Genomic DNA, 14,796 nt, shown 5'->3' with positions numbered 1-14,796 from the left:
CAATCTTACTGGTTTCATGTCTCACAGATGCACACTTCAACACAAATGGCTTTTATTATGGCTTTGGGGTTGCAACTAAGATCTACTTCTGCAACTACTGGATTTATCTGCTGAGTCTTTTTCTAGATTTTTCCAGTTTATAAAATAAGAAAATTTCATATAAAGTTGAAACTTACAGCTAAATAGCAAAGGATATACATCAAATATATTGTGATCAATATTTAACCATAAATGTTTTTTAAAAGTTGTTTGTCAAGAGACAGCTTTCAAAGGCTTTGCCGGGCAATTAAAATTTCATTTTAAAAGCACCTGGTTAAAACAGCTAAAAATAGAAACCTGTCAAACTTCACACTTTCTATCTCAATTGGGAAAAATGAATTTGACTGAAATGTAGAAATGAAGCAGAAATCTTACATTTCTGCTTGGTATGCAGAGGATATGAAAATATATAAAGGGCAGAACCTCAGACATGCAATGCATTTCAAATTGAATACAAGTTTGCATGGTGGAAAATGAACAGAATAGACCCACTATTTCTTTAAGCTTGCCTCACAACTAACAAAAGTTCAGCATTTTATAACACAGAAAAGTAATGATTCTATCCACTGTTCTCCATCTGAAATTCTATAGTTTTATTTACTCGCATAAATATTTCAAATTTTATCCACTAGAAAAAAGAACAATGATTTTTATAATTAAGTACTTTATTTACACATTAAGACTCTAAAGTATTTTAGTCCATAGCAGGTATTTTTTTCCAGACATGTATCTGTTAGCTCCATATATCGGTAGTACTCAGACAACCAGCCAGAGTTTCTCTATTTTCTTCTGCAAATTTGCTTCATTTTTACATATTCTGCATCAAAAATTTTATTCTGGTGTTTAAAAACAAATGAATTTGAATGCAACTTGAACATATTTTAGTGCAGTTATTTCATATTTTAGGGTTTGGTTTTTGTGTTTTTCAGAAAGTGGGTGTGGTATATTTTCTTGACTGATTTTCACAAACTATATAAAGAAAACAGTCATTACTCTATTGGAATGATTAACATCTTTGCTAAAACAATAAATTTTAAGTGACTAAGTCAAATTTGCACATGTTTAAGCAGTGGATTCTGAGAATGACCATTTCTGCTATCAGTCTTTTACAGACACTACAGGAAAGAAAATGCTTTGTCTAAATGTTTAATGCACCATGTAGTCTGAATAATAAATAAGGACAAGTGAGATACATATTTTCCATACCACTCTTGTATCTATCACACATTTTACAGAAAGGCATGTAAAATAAAACAGCAAAGAGTATTTCATCAGTTAAATACTATAGATGTATGGGAAAAGATTTGAGCATTGGAAAAATATGGTTAAGATTAATAGGGGTAATCTATAAAGCCTCTGTAATCAAATACATACTACTTTGACAAATGAATTTTGTCAATGAACTACGTACTAAAATTAATTTTTTGATTTTTATTCAGTACTTTCAATATAACTCAGGACTCTCAAGAGATTTTGTCTGAGTTAAGAAGTGCATAGCTAGCTAATAACATGGCCGTTTTTTTAAATATTTATAAACAAATACACAAGTAATTGGCTAAGCTAGGAAGAAAGGTGAGCTATTGACACTTCTGTTGCCCAAGAATTCTGCACAAATGAAGCAGCATAAACTCTCCATAATTGCAGGAGCACCAGCAGGCAGATTGCTTGCTCAAGGGATTGCTATAAAGAGTTTGATGGCTCAGCTTTTCTTCCCTCTGTGGAGAGACCTATGCTTGAATTAAAGCTGGCTAAACAGATAAAGGTTGAACTTTTCAACTGCAAGGTAGGTATAGGAATTGCTCCTTTTTCTACTGAGACAAGCAGTAAAATTTTACTACACATCACCAATTGGGTTTTTCAGCACTAAATACCAGAAAGACCATTGTACAACTGTCTGCAATATAAATGAGAATGAGAGAGACAAAAAGCCATCTAAAATGGTCAACAAGAAAACAAAAAACTCCTATCAATTGGTAAAGCACGTGTTTTGCTTTGGTGAGGTTTCTGCCCCTTTGATAGTTCTAATTACTAGGGACAAAAGAACAATAAGTTAAAGAAGGAACAAACAAGACTTAGATGAAAATTATAAAAATAAAATTTAGAGTATACATGGCTAGGTTATTTAATTAATATCAACCATAGAATTATGTGGAAAACAGTAAAACTGTATAAAAGAATGCTGGTTGACCAGATCTCTTTACATTATCATGCATTCACATGTGTGTTACACTGAGTTTGTACCAAGCAAAGAAATGCAGAAGAGCTTTTGTTGTTGGTTTATTTTTTCCCGTGGAGTTAATGGAGTTGATAAATGGAACTGACACTAAGTGACAGTTTGGTTCTTTTAAATCTGTTGTTTCATTCTTGTTACTTCAACCTTGAATCTCTAATGTGCACAGCCATTATGTTTAATAGTTGTCTTTGGTGATTTTATGTGATTCCAAAAGAATAATAAAAGAAATTCCACTTCTGCTTGGAAGAATAAAGCTAAAACACATTAGAGAAACTCCAGGTTAACATCCTCAAATGATTTTTACAACTTTTCCAAAAAAGCACTAATTTGATCCATTTCTCTAAAAAAAAAAAAAGAAAGAAAGTCAAATAGGACAGCATTGATTATTCAAGGAAGGAGATTTGTTCATTTTTGAATCATTGTGTGAGAATATAAAATTATTATTCTACTGTTTGCCCATATTTGTTTTTTCCCAGAGAGGAGGGTGAAGAATAGCCTTCAGAAGATTTCTTCAGAACATACAGTGGAGATTTTCTGTTCACTTTCCTATGCAATTTAAGAATGTATATAATATATATGGTTCAAATGTGTCTTCCAGGTATTTTAAAGTAAAAACATCCACTCCCACCTCTTTAAAACTTATCACGTTACCTATCAACCCCCTGTACAAACCTCTCTCACACTAGATAGTGAATGTGAACATTAATTCAGAGCTACCTATTGACCCTGGTGGGCTCAGCAGTGGGGAAACAAACAATGAAATGTATTTGCCTTCTCATAGAACCTATCAATAACAAATATTCCAAAAGATAAATAGTAGGGTAGGTAAGCTTCTCTTCAATCTTTGATTTATTATTCATAGGGATTTTTTCCCTTGGTTTGGCCCAAGGCATACAACTACCATTGATATAAATGTATAGATGTAGTGGTTGTGTGGAGTCTCTGGAGGAAACCTTCATACTATCTTACCCTGTCTTCCAGATCTTATATTATTCCCTTTCCCTTTTCTACAGCTTTCTGAGAACTTGCATTGCATGGAATAAATCTCTGTTTTAGGAATGGCCCCACAGCTATTGCTTATTCATGTACTTTAGGAATCTTTGAATCTCTTCATTCATTGGAGGGAGAGGCTTCTCTGATTAAGGCTTTCAGCTGCTTTTATCTATGGGTATAAACAGGAATATTTAGAATGTAGTTTAACACTATGACTTTTTAGTTAAAAATATCAGTAATATGTTCCCTGCCTGGATCTGACAACCTCCTCAGGCCAGGCTTATTACCCAAGCTTACAGTGCCAGGCATAGGTCATCCCCTACCCCTTTGGAGAAAGTCTTCCATAATAGATAGATATTTATATCCAATACAGTTAAACCACTATTACACAGGTGAGCAGATATAATTCAGAAATTTTAGACTGCCGATTAAAGAAATCACAGTTGGGCAAATTCTATTTTGTTTTTTCTCCATCAGTAGTCAAAAAAAAAAAACCTCACTTTACAGAGATACAAACGAAGAAATATTTTTGTTGAATTTGAGCCTGCATTATCTGTATCATATAACCCAGGGAGTGGTCTCTTCTTAAGTATGATCTTAGTCTCTAGTTTTGATGGGCAGTCATGTTGTTTAATATACTGTCAGTTTTTTATTTTGTTTACACGGGAAAGTAATAACGAGAGCAGAGTATGTCAAAATTCTTATTAATATTTTAAAAATGATGTTGATGTCACTTAATGGTTAATGACCTCAAATGGGAGCTTAAGAGTGATTTATCTGACATTGAAAAGAAACATCAGGACAGATAAGCTGTAAGACTCAAACTTTCCCAGTGGAGGACAATGGAGAGTGTAAGCAGGTGTGGTGATCAACATAATGATTAGAAAGGGTCATAGGAAAAGATAAAGGTGGTCCAAATGATTAGTTAGGGAATTTAAGACATAAAATCAGACCAGCATCAGAAATAAAAAATGACATAAGAAAAGTGGTTTTACCTATAAGCTGCAAAATTAGTGAACCATTCTAGCCAAACCTAATGAGAGAACTTAGGAATTCCACTAGGGGGCAGAGAACCTGGGAAGTAAAAACTTTATATTTGGGAGAATACATCTTGCCCCCATTAGATTAATCCTTAAAGGATGGGAGAAGGACATAGGGAATCTCCCCCCACCCAGGTAAATTTCAGTTCTTTACAATATTCTTTATAAGCAAACAAATCAATCATTCAATCACTATACAAAGATTGAAAACAAGTGTTTTTAAAAGGGTTAATTAGGGTAGATTATAACACCAAACATAAACTTTTAGAAGGTTTGAGTTCTTAAAAATGAGAATCTGGCCCAGCAGTGGTGGTGCACACCTTTAAACTCAGCACTCGGGAGGCAGAGGCAGGCAGGCTTTGTGAGAATGAGGCCAGCCTGTTCTACAAGAGGTAGTTCCAGGACAGGCTCCAAGGCTACAGAGAAACCGTGTCTCGAATAACAAAAAGCAAAATAACAACAAAAATAAAAAAAAATGAAAGAAAAGTAAAGGAAAAGAAAAGAAAAGAAAAAGAAAATGACTGAATAAATAATTAAAGGAGGAATGTGAACTTAGGAACGTGCCTAAAGATGTTATCTACTAAAACCTGTATTGATCATACCAAGAAAGACAAAAGATGTGGGAATAATATGTGATATTAAATATATGTATATAGTGGGGATAGGCCAGTGAAAAACTATTTCTATTTTACATCCTCATGCAAAGGGGAAATTGAAAGCATTTCTCTAAGTGTTAGGACCGCTAATGAGTAGGATACATTGTCATAAACATTTTATAACACTGCATTAAATAAACAACAACTACTGCTGGCAAAGTTAATCAATAAGTAAGTTTGTAAGGCAAATTGACTAATGACATAATTGTCTGTTTTTAGAGGACCTTCAAATTTAACTGTTATCCTTGATTGTAAAATCAGCCAACAAAAACAGATGACATAACAAGTCGACTCTATTGATCACCTGTGAGGAACCCAGACACACAGTGAGTGATTGGTGGTGTTGCTTCTCTCTGTTTTTAATAGCACCCTCTGAGTGTGCTACTCAGTTACCATATTATAAACACTGAGATGCTCTGTGTTCTTATGCTTACTTAGCGATCTGTTAATTTAGACTCACTTTGCAGACTATCTTAGTCAGGGTTTCTATTGCTGGGAAAAGTTACTATGACCATAGAAATCATTGTAAAGGAAAATATTTAATTGGGACTGGCTTACAGATTAGAGGTTTAGTCCATTTTCATCATGGCAGGAAGAGTGGCAGCTTTCAGGAAGACACTGTGCTGGAGACTTAGCTGAAACTTCTCCACATGAATCAGTAGGGAGCAGCAAGAGAACTACAAGGTCTGGCTTTGGTATTTGAAACCGCAAAGTCTACCCTAAGTGACACACTTCCTCAAACAAGGCCACATCTACTCCAATAAGGCCACACCCTAAGCATTCAAAGATATGAGTATATGGGGCTATTCTTATTCAAATGACCACATTGAGTGGCTGTAATTATAAACATGTATTTCTAATATATATTTCCCTATAGCAGAAAAGTTCAGTGAGTTGTGATAGAGCAACTGGTTCCTGTTTTTGTTGTTGTTGCTGTTGTTATACTTTATTAGTAGAAGCTGAAGTCAAGTGGGTTCCTGCTAGATGGGTGTGAGTTGGGATAGACAGGCAGGCCCGAAATCTCTAAACAAGCTACTGTGCTATTCTGTATAGTACCATCCCAAACTTTGGAATACTAGTTCACATACAAATATGTCTCTTTCACATATAAAACTGTTAGAATAGTTGGGTCTTATTCCATTTAAAGAAGGAGGCCATAAATTTGAAATATATGGGAATTTTGTAGCAAAGGAGGGTGAAGGGAAAATATAGTAATTATATTATAATCTCAAAAAATAAAAAAAAATAAGTTAGGATGAAACCAGAGTTGTTTGTTAACTTCAGTACCTAAAATCATTGAAAAATAAAGAGAATATTGGTCATAAACTAAGATATGGAAAGAGGGCAATATCATCAATTCCTACCATGCTTTTTTTATTCAACATGCTTTACCTATGCATCTCTATATATGATCTGATGGACTTTATACATGTAAGTTTAGAAAACTGGAAAATTGGCAGCTTATATGTTCAGGGGTCTTGAGTCAGTTCAATGAAATGGGCATTTGGTTACTTCTTTCTATGTTTATTAGATAAAACAAGTCTCAGGACACACTAAGATTAAGTGAGAAGAAGGTGGGAGGTAACATGTAAAGAATGTGAGTGAGAAGTGCTACAGGCTTCACCGGGGCCAGAAAATGTGTTCAAAACAATAATTTCCTTCACATTGCTAAATCAAAACAAAATTACAGCTAAGAGTTATGAACACAAACATCTTTCAGAAGTTCATGATTTTATATTGAAATTCCCAGAAAACAGTCAAGGTATATGAACAATCAACATAGGTCCTTTTCTCTGTACTATTTCTTCATTATTGATGTCTAATAGGAATAACAATTATGTTTGCTACACTTTTTTTGGAACTTCAAAGCTATACAGTTATAAGACAAGTCAAGTTTAATGGGATTGAGTCCCAGTTTGGGGGCATCTTTTCTATGGCATTCCAATCAAAGGAAGATTAAGTTATATTCTAAGAATTTTACTACAAACCAGGATATACATAAATAATTACAGAATATGAAGTTTTGGTGAGTACTCTAAATAGGATATTGAAAAAAATCCCCTTATCTTTATGATATCTCAATTGATTGAGTGAGCAGGACTTTAACTTGAGGAAAAATATCTGACATTTTCCATAAGAGTAAAGATTATACAAAATAATACTAAGTAAGTTTTGTACCTTTAAGAGCTAATAATTATTGTTTTTTGAGATGCTAAGTTAAAAAGAGGCATCAATTAGATAAGTGAATAATCTAGCAGGTGATGGTTTTAGAAATAGCCCAGAAAATTGTGAGGAACAGAACCTAGAAGCAAGGAAAGTTAAGGAGCAATTTGGGGAATTTGTGTGTTGGCCTCTATGGGCATTTGCCCCTCCATGCAAATACAAACAAAGAGACACAACCCACACACAAAAATAAAAATAATGAAAATAAAATTTGTATGTTTGCTGCATAACGAGCTTAGCATTGGAAACGTTTATTTCCCTTTCAATATGTCAAACATGCCATTCCTTCCTATTTCTGAATCATTTCCTGGTCTTTTCTGTAGTGTTATGTAGGTATTTCTGTATTATTTTCTTTTTAATCTTTCCTTACTATTGGCTAATATTAGACCTTGATGAATGCTCACATTTCCTATAAATCTTTGTTTACCTTCTTTTACGGTGTTCTGGTGCTGAGTTCAGAGTCTTGGGATTATAGGGATGTGTCTATGGTGATATTTAAAATATTCATCAATCTGAGTAGAGGACAAGCCAAGATCTGGCCCTTGTTCTCCCTTGCTTAGGTCTTAGCTGGAGTCATCTTTGTGAATTCCTGGGAATTTTTCTAGAACCAGGTTTCTGCTAACCCTAAAATGGCTCCCTCAATCAAGATATCTTTTTCTCGCTCTCATCTCTGTCCTTTCTCCATCTCAAAATTCCCATACACTCAAGTTTTCACCTCTTCCCTTCCCCCCTCCTCTTCTTCCACCCTCCCTTCTTCCCCCCCCACCAAGATCCCAATTTTCTCAGGCGATCTGTCTGCTTCCAATTTCCAGGTGGATCTATATATGTTTTCCTCTGCATTCGCCTCATTACTTAGCTTTTCTAGGATCATGAACTATAGGCTCAATATCCTTTGTTTGTCGCCAGTATCCACATATGAGTGAGTGCATATCACATTCATGTTTTGGGGTCTGGGTTACCTCACTCAGGATAGTGTTTTCTAATTCCATACATTTTCATGCAAAATTCAAGATATCATTGTTTGTTTGGTTTTTTTAACCGTTGAGTAATACCCTAAAGTGTAAATGGAACTTCCTGAAACTGAGAAGCTTCTGCAATGCAAAGGACACTGTTATTAGGACAAAAAGGCAATCTACTGAATGGGAGACGATCTTCAACAACCCCACATCACAAAGGTCTGATCTCCAAAATATATAAAGAACTCAAGAAACTAGACATTAAAACTCTAATTAACCCAATTAAAAAATGGGGTACTGAACTGAACAGAGAATTCTCAATAGAAGAACTTCGAATGACCAAAAGACACTTAAGGTTATGCTCATCCTCCTTAGTAATCAAGGAAATTGAAATCAAAACAACTTTGAGATACCATTATACACCTGTCAGAATGACGAAAGTCATAAACAACAGTGATAGCCTATGCTGGAGAGGATGTGGAATGAGGGGAACACTCATCCATTGTTGGTGGGAATGAAAACTTATGCAGTCACTTTGGAAATCAGTGTGGCGGTTTCTCAGGAAACTGGGAGTCAATCTCCCTCAGGACCCAGCAATTCCACTCTTGGGAATATACCCAAGAGATGCCCTATCATACTACAAAAGCATTTGTTCAACTATGTTCATAACAACACTATTTGTAATAGCCAGAACCTGGAAACAACCTAGGTGCCCCACAATAGAAGAACGGTTAAAGAAGGTGTGGAACATATATACATTAGAGTTTTACTCAGCGGTAAAAAACAATGACATCTTGAACTTTGCATGCAAATGGATGGAAATAGAAAACACTTTACTGAATGAGGTAACCCAGACTCAAAAAGAGGAATATGGTATGTACTCACTGATAAGTTGATTCTAGCCATAAACAAAGGACATTGAGCCTATAGTTCATGATCCTAGAGAAGCTAAATAAGAAGGTGAACCCAAAGAAAAACATGTATTTATCATCCTGGATATTGGAAGTAGACATGATCGCTGGGCAAAAGTTGGTATCAGGGGGTTGGAGTTCTGTTGCGGGGAAGGGGAGATGGGGAGAGAGAAGGGAGAAGGGGAAGATTGGGGAGACCTTGAGGGAATGCGATGGTTGAGATGGACGAAGGGTGTATATGGGAGCAGGGAAGAAGATACCTTAACTAAGGGAGACATTTTAGGATTGGCAAGAGACTTGACTCTAGAGGGGTTCCCAGGTGTCCAAGGTGATTCCTCCAGCTAGGTCCATGGGCAGCAGAGGAGAGAGTGACTGAACTGGCCTTCTCCCACAGTCACTCTGATGAATATCTTGCGTATCACCGTATCATCCGGCAATGGATGGAGATAGAGACAGAGACCCACATTGGAGCACTGGACTGAGCTCCCAAGGCCCAGATGAAGAGCAGAAGCTGGGAGAACATGAGCAAGGAAGTCAGGACCACAAGGGGTGCGGTGCGTTTCACCCACTGAGACAGTGGGACTGATCTAATGGGAGCTCACCAAGGCCAGCTGGACTGGGACTGAACTAGCATATGATCAAACCGGACTCTCTGAATGTGGCTGACAATGAGGGCAGATGAGAAGCCAATGATAATGACACCGGATTTTGATTCTACTACATGTACTGGCTTTTTCGGAGCCAGGTTTGTTTGGATGCACACCTTCCTAGACCTGGATGGAGGGGATGGGCTCGTACTTCCCACAGGGCAGGGAACTGTGCCTCTTAGGAGGAGAGTGAGGGGGAGGGGAAGTGGGGGGAGTGGGAGGGAAATGAAAGGATGGGAAGAGGTGGAAATTTTTAATTAGTAAATAAATAAACAAATAAAAAACCAAATATATGTAAAAAATTAAATAGAAAAATAGAAAAAAACAAGGGATGTGTCACCTTTCCCAGTATCCAGGTATATTTTTGTCAACTTAACACAAAGTGAGACATATGCAGGAAGAGGCAGTCTCAACTGATGAGCATCTCCATTATTGTCTTAAGGGAAGACTGTCTGTAGGACAGTTTGTTGATTGCTGATTGAGGTGGTAGCAGCTAATTCACTGAGGGTACTTAGGCAGGTGAACCTGGAGTGTACTAGAAAGCAAACTAAAGGTTCACAGGAAAATGGTTCCATGACTTCAGCTTCAGTTCCTGCCTTGTGCTTCTGTACTAATTTCCCTCAGTTATAGAATTTGACCTAAGACATATGTAATGAAATGCATCTTTTCCTCCTCAAACTGTATTTGGTCATGCCATTTTTTTTTTTTTTTTTTTCTGCTCTTTTTTTTTTTTTTTTTTTTTTTTTTTAGTAAATTTTATTAAATTATAAAAGTTTCCATTTCCACCCCCCCTCCCAACACCCTCCCACTCCCCCTACTCCCCCTCCTCCTCCCTCTTCGTCCCCCAGGGCAGTCAGGGTTTCCTGCCCTGTGGGAAGTTCCAGTTCCTTCCCCCTCCCTCCAGGTCCAGGAAGGTGAGTGTCCAAACAGACTGGATCCCCAAAATCCATTATATGTAGAGGAAACAGGTCCCAGTGTCATAGTCAATGGCTTTTCAGAAAGACTTCGGGTCAGCCACAGTCAGAGAATCCGGCCAAATTCGGAGAGTCTGGTTAGATCACGTCCTCTTTCAGTCCCAGTCCAACTGGCCTTGGTAAACTCTCATCAGATCCGTTCCCTTGTATCAGTGGGTGATGGCATCCCTCGCAGTACTGACTTCGTTTTTCATGTTCTTCCTCCTTCTGCTCCTCATTTGGACCTCGGGGGGCTCAGTCCCGTGCTGCAATGTGGGTTTCCGACTGTATCGCCATCCTTCGTCAGATGCAGGATCACTCGGAAGGCCCTCTGGATGGAAGCAGGAATGGCTGGCGGGAAGCTAGCAGGGTGTAGCCAGCAGGGCAGGCTGACCTGGGAGTCTATGGGGTCGGGGAAAGTCCTAGCTCCCCCTCGCCGGGGCCGCTGCCGTGGCCCGAATCCTGGTCATGCCATTTTTATCACAGCATTAGAAACCCTATACCTGGCATCATCATTTTCTATAATTTAAAAATAAATTAAGTTATGCTTGTTAAAATGTTTTTACTCATGCCATTTTCCTCCTTATTCTGATTTGACTTTGTGAGGACTCATCGAAGTTGAGATGACTTTTCAAATGTTTATCAGCATGCCAGAATGTTACTTTAAATGTAATCCAAAAATAAAATATTTGCATTATTTTTTATTTTAAAAAAGAAAACTAACTGTACTTTTCATTTTACATACTAATCCCTGTTCTCACTCCCTCCTCTACTCCCAATCTTTCCACCTTCCAACACACCCTATAACTCATCCACTCCTCAGAGAGGGTAAGGCACATTGCTTTGAGGAAATACAAGGCCCTCCTCCCTATATCTAGGCTGAGCAAGATATTCATCTAAAGAGAATAGGTTCCCAAAAGGCCAGTTCTCTGCTAGTTTCTTCCCAGTCTGACTGAAGTGGTGAGCTCCCATTAGATCAGGTAAACTGCTTCAGTGGGTGTCCGCATCATGGTTTTGACCTCTTTGCTCATATTCTCACTCCTCCCATTCTTCACCTGGACTTTGAGAGCTCAACCCATGTTCCACTGTGAGTCTCTGCCTCTGTTTCCATCAGTTTGTTGCTGAAGGATTCTACGGTGACATTTAAGATATTCATCAATCTGACTACACAACAAGGCCATTTTGGGTACTACCTCCCCTAGAGCATAGGGTCTTAACTGGGGTCATCCTTGTGGATCCAGGGAATTTCTCTAGGGCTAGGTTTCTTGTTAGCCCCAAAGTGACTCCCTCAATCAAAATATCTCTTTTCTTGTTTTCGATCTTTGTCCTTCCTCCATCTCAACTATCCCATCCTCTCAAGTTCTCCTTTTACCTCCCTTTCTTTTCCCTCCTCCCCTTCTACCCTCCCTTTTTCCCTCAACCCCTATGCTTTCAATTTTGTCAGGAGATCTTGATTCACAGAATAGCAATAGAATAGGAATTCACAGAATAGGAATAGAGGTCCAACATCAATGTGTGGGGCTAGAGAAGAAAAACTAGATGGAGTCATTGTTGTGGGTCCCCATCTTCTTCTTCAAAACTTTAAAGATTACTGCAGGTTTGTGTAAAGGTTAATAACTGCGAGTAAAAACAGAACATTAATTTTTATTTAATGAGCATATGCCCTTCCCATTTGTATTGCTATTGCTTTAACCTATAAAATGTGTATAGCTAATATTAGATATCAATAATATGGTTTCCATAACTTTAATATTTCATACTACTAATAGACAAATCAATGTTAATGTGTTACATTACTTATGAACACACCGAAAAGTGATGTGTATTAAACAGATTTTGAAGTAGTTTTTTTTGTTTGTTTTTTTTGTTTTTTTTTTTTTTTTTTTTAGTAAATGGTCTAGATTGATATCATTGGTCTAACATCGAACACAAATTTCAGTTGTTATTTTGAAAAATTTTGCCTTTTAGGACATGCCTTTAGCTTCATGTCACTGTAACAGATAGCTAATGTACTCAACCTACATAAAGAAAGAGAATTTTGATGGCAAGCTTTGGTGTTTAAGTCCATGTGATGGATTCTTATTTTTTTCTTTGCCACAGAGCCACACATAATGAAAAGAAGCATGCAGCTGAGTAAAGTTGCTTAACCTCTAACAGGAAACAAAAACAGAAAGAGGGACTGAAATGTCAAAATGCCTTATGAAGGCACTTTCAAGATGCAAATTATAATGTGTTTGCCTTGAACTACACTGATTCCCACTAACTGTAACAAAGGAATATACTCACATTAATAACATATAATGCCTTTATTTTAGATTCTGGAAAACAGCAAGAAACCTAACAAAAATTGATCTTCCATCCTCACAAGACTCCCATTATTAAAATATTCTCCTGTGAGACTATAGACAATAGGAAACAATATTTGAAGAAACAAAAAATAACATTACATTTTAAAAATTAGGAGACCAGATAAGAAAGTTCTAGAGTTTTGAGACAGTGGAAGTTAAAAAAAATGAATATATAATCCAAATGGAAAAACAGCTATTGGTAGAAAATCCTGAATATGGTGATCAGACTAGGAGCAACATCATCTAAGAAAGCACGGCATTTGGTTCAGAAATCCACAATGATGACCCCAGTTAAGACTCTTAACGATAGTGGAGAGGGCATCTGAAAGAGTCTTCCCGTTTAATCAAATTAATTACTACCCTAATTGTCATCAGAGAATCTAGATTCAGAAATTTATGGAAGCAGATACAGTGACCCACAGTCAACACTGGACTGAGCTCCTGGACTTCATTTGAGAGAGGGAGGTGGGATCATATGAATAAGAGACTTCAAGAGCATCACGGGGAAAACCATAGAGACAGCCGAATGAATTAGTGTGAGCTCACAGACCATAGTGACAGCTGAAGAACCTGCATGGGAACAAGCTAGACCCTCTGAAAGTGGATGACAATTATGTGGTTTGATATGTTTGGAGAACCGCTGGCAGTGGCATTTATTCCAGGTACATGAACTGGTTCTTATAGCCCCATTTTCTATGGTAGGATAGATTGTTCAGCCTTGATGCAGGGTATAGGGGCTTGCTCCTGTCTCAAATTGGTATACCAGACCTTGTTGACTCCACAAGGAAGAGGAGGATGGGAAGGGAGAGTGGGAGAGAAAAAGAAGGGGATGGAGGAGGAACTAGGGTTGTTATGTAAAATGAAAAATTATTTTTTAATAAAAAACATTTAAAAACTGCAGTAGTTTTACCATAAGCACTAAAAGTTTTAACATGTGCGCATTGAAGAACCACAGGGGAATGTTTGCTATTTTATGATTTATTATTTAGGTTTTCTTTTGTTTATAGAGACATATTATATTATTCTGAACAATAGAGACATGAATAATGCTTAATAAAGCAGCTAATCTTATTTACCCTGAATAATACTAATATGCTTGTTAATCTTTCTCAGAGAAAATACACAGACTATTGACCTTTTTCTACTAAATAACATATGGCTGTGAATTCCTATACATTAAAATATTTTAAATGTCAAAGCTATGTTTCCTAATGTATGCTTTTAATCTCAAGGTCTGGAGACGTGAGAGCCAAAATTATTTGTGTATATAAGGGAGAGGTTTTTAGAATGCAGTTAGGGTTTATACTAGTTTAGTACTGTCAGAAGTATGATTTCCTCTGATCCCTGAACTTATTAATCATGGATATTTGACTATTTTTCCAGTACTAGAAGGAATTTCCTTTTACTGAGAGGGTCTTTTGTGTACAGTTATATGGCTCTTTTTTATTTCCAAGGTATAAATACAATTATTACATCATTGGTTATATTTTCCTATAGTAGTCTTTTTTATAGTTTATAGACTTCATAACTAGTTATGACTATTACTTACTTTTTCCTTTGATAGTTTGAGAAATACCATTGGATAATGTGAATTCTAGTCATTTGAAGGAGTCTTCCAGGTCAGTTTTCGCTTCATTTCTCCAAGGCCTATATGAGAAATATATAGTATCTTCAGAAATAAGATTCTATCTTCAAGGTCTAGAAGGCGGGCAAGGTCAACAATATCAGCATATACAATTGCGGAAGTATCTTAAACAAACCCTGACAAATAACTCTGGAAGATTTCCTGTATCTTAT

Source organism: Myodes glareolus, chromosome 5, assembly GCF_982192425.1.
Source record: "Myodes glareolus chromosome 5, mMyoGla1.1, whole genome shotgun sequence".
NCBI lineage: Eukaryota > Metazoa > Chordata > Mammalia > Rodentia > Cricetidae > Myodes > Myodes glareolus.
The sequence above is the reverse complement of the archived record's forward strand: the minus strand, read 5'-3'. Positions refer to the sequence as shown.